Below are 3596 nucleotides of genomic sequence, written 5' to 3' on the forward strand. Positions count from 1 at the left end.
ATTACTTAACTACAAAACTGACACTTTTAATATGTGATAGAATGAAAAAAACTCAAAGTCAATTTCTATGTTTAGTCACGTATGTTGCTAAATTAATAAGGACATCAACATTACTATAATTAATAGGTAATTGTAATTGGTTTATTCTACTCTTTAATTGATTAATATCGGATGGGATTTCATAAATATTATAGTAGTTTTAATACTTGAGATCATGAGTCAACTGAAGCTAGACCATCATGGAAAACCTGGAAGCACTGGACCGCCTTTTCGTTTTATTATTGGACTCCTCGGTGAGATTCGGACACAGAACTTATCAGTCTCACGCGCGATCGCTTAACCTCTAGACCACTAAAATGATATCCAACGGTGTTATTGATGTCTAACTTCAAACACTTTACGAAATCAGGAGAAAGATTCACTATTGTCTTCAGTGAGTTTCTATCTCACAACAGACCTGGTTGAACTCCATTGGCCACTGCTTCTCATTAATAATGTCCACAAAACTCCTCCTGATATTAATCAACATATGCTAACTAATGACCGGCTTCAAGAGGTGTATCCTGGAGTTTTAGTGAGAAGCAGTGACCAGTGGAGTGAGAACATGATCTTGTAATGATCACTTATGTATACGAATAACAAGAGTTCAACATGTTGTGTTGTTCAGCTTTCTAAAGAATAGTTTTGTAATTTTCCTTTGTAAAAGTATTGAGAAAAGATCAAAGGTTTATCTGCCAATATGTTTGGTCTCCGTAATACGAAAAAAATAGTAGAAAATAAGGTGTTTTATGTTATTAACTTTGAGCCCAACTATTCAAGTCCTGACCTTTGCTGCTACTTTGATGTGGTGGTCGAGTTTGCATGAGTATCCAGAAATCTTTTAGAAAAATCTTCATTGCAATAATTCGACTCCAAACCTCAAATCTATTGAATATCATAATCTAAACTGTATAGGTACAATACACTTATTTATAAATGAACTAGAAAGAGACTTCTCATAAAGATCTTATCACCTTTGAGATCTCTTTAACGATTTACAGTATCATTTCAAAGAATGTCGCTATCATTATATGTGGTGAGACGTATACTATTCAAGATATCCTCAACTTTCATAATAATTCACATCCATCGTTTAAACATACGATGGAATAAGAATGTAATTCAAAACTCCATATCTTTGATATCTTACCTATTGAAAGAAATGATGGACCAGTTATAAAGAACAAATAGAATAGACAACTAATAAATTTTCACATTTGGTTCCCAATAACTAGAACATGAAATCCCATTTATTCATTACACTCACTATATCGTAAAATTTGTTCACAGGACTGTCCATTTTTAGAAAGTGGGTAGTCTTTGATATTTATAGAGAAAAATATGAAGGAGAAAAAAACATTCATCATTCAAAAGAATTCAATTTTTAGGGGAGATATTGTTCGTGATGCACTAAAAAGTTATATTGTGATAGACCTTTAATGCAACAAATCAAGTTATTCATCGAAGCCACTTTTTCTTCACATTCGAGACCATCTACCCCTGTGAATTATATATAGTCAAAATATGTAAATTACATTATCGATTCTTCAATCTGTGGTGGAAACAGGTTGGTCAACCTCGGACTCATGACTTGACATCATTTACAAAATGCAGTTAGATATGCCAAGATGTTTACGACTTGACCTACCTTACATTACAGAAGCACTGGTTATGTATAATGCTATGCATGAGTTTACGTGCAAAAAAAGATTTGTAAGATCTATTTCTTTACCATTATCCCGGTTTCTAGTCGAGCTTTCTTTACATATCTGTACTCTCACTTTTACAGTTCTCATTCTTACGTTTATAAAATATTTCTAATTCACATTAAATTACAGTCATTAGAATTGTTCTTATTACAAAGATCATTTATAATTGCATCACTTAATTGCGCATCACAAAGCTCCATATCAACTTAACGACATTCATAATTACAATATTCACTCTATGAATTATATATTTCTCATGTTTCGTAAATTCACTCCTTAAATGTCTATTCCCTTACATAAAATGTCCTAGTTTTTGATGATGGTTTGTTCTCTGAATTAGATGGTTTGCCATGGAGCTTTGATTGTTCTTCTGAACAGCATCATCAGTTCGAATTTCAGGAAGAAGTGAAGGGTTTAAATTTCTCCACATATAAATCGCAGCTTATCCTGCAGATCTCGATCTCGATTGGTTATTGTTGACCTTTAACTTGTCACTGTCCACTTCCTTGTTTTGATTGCATATCCCATTGATTTGATTCTTGGTCATATATTTATCCATAATTCTTCTGATTGGTTGATAAATTGGATCGATTTCAATGTGCTTGTCGTTTGCTGATTGACTTGAGTGCCAAGTTTCTAAAAATTCTTTGGTGTTTTTCGAATTCCCTCTATGCAGGATGTCAACGTTTTTCCAGTCGGATATGTGTCCACAGATGTCCACATGCCTTGATATAAGAGAGGATATGTCATGGCGTTTTACCGCTAACTGGTGTTCGTGTTGGCCAAGATGAAGAAGGTGTAGTGTTTTCACAGTTGAAACAATTTATTTTGTATATAATGTTTGGCATTTTTTGTCATTTTATCCTTTGGTTTGCATAGGGTTGATTGTAGTGGTTTTGTTGGTTTGTGTGATACACCTATTCCAAAAAAGCTTCGACAATCTCGTTGTAATTTCTGATATTTCCTTTACTTATGGTAGGATGATCCATTTGTTGGCTTCTGTACTGGAAATATATGACCAAGAATCAAATCAATGGGATATGCAATCAAAACAAGGAAGTGGACAGTGACAAGTTAAAGGTCAACAATAACCAATCGAGATCGAGATCTGCAGGATAAGCTGCGATTTATATGTGGAGAAATTTAAACCCTTCACTTCTTCCTGAAATTCGAACTGATGATGCTGTTCAGAAGAACAATCAAAGCTCCATGGCAAGCCATCTAACTCAATGGACAATACATCATCATAATTATAAGTCACTTAACTGAAAAACGAACTTTCCCATGAGGATCTCGCCGACTACCATATACGTTTTTCTAATTTTAGAATTGTGTTTTGTTACTATCATGGAGCTTCACATTTGATCCGCCATTGGATTCCTTCCATTTTTAAAACTATTTTTTCTGAATGCTCGTGTATTGTTGCTGTTTTCCGTGAACCATGTAGGACAAGATGCTCTAATATGCCTTATTCATTATAAAATTAATTCATTCCCAGTTATTTTTTTATCAAAGTTTATACTACTCCCTGAATAAGCAATATGAATTTTGAATGACTCGAAATAAATAAACAATTTAATAATTCGTTCTCTGTACAGGAAACCGGTTATTTTCAGTAAATTGAACGAGAATTACTGCAATTCAAAAAATACTACTTAGTATTAGTTAGTAGTGTGGAAAAGATATGTAGCTCAGGTGAATAATTTTGATGGAGTTTTGTTCTTTGAGCTGGATGGTTTATAGTCGTAGTGTACATGAACACAAATCACTGACTATTAATAATATGTTTTACTGTCATGTATTGTATGCAGTAATTGTAACGTGGTTATCTCGTAATATGTCATAAGA

The sequence above is a fragment of the Schistosoma haematobium genome, chromosome 1 (assembly GCF_000699445.3).
Source record: "Schistosoma haematobium chromosome 1, whole genome shotgun sequence".
NCBI classification, from domain to species: domain Eukaryota; kingdom Metazoa; phylum Platyhelminthes; class Trematoda; order Strigeidida; family Schistosomatidae; genus Schistosoma; species Schistosoma haematobium.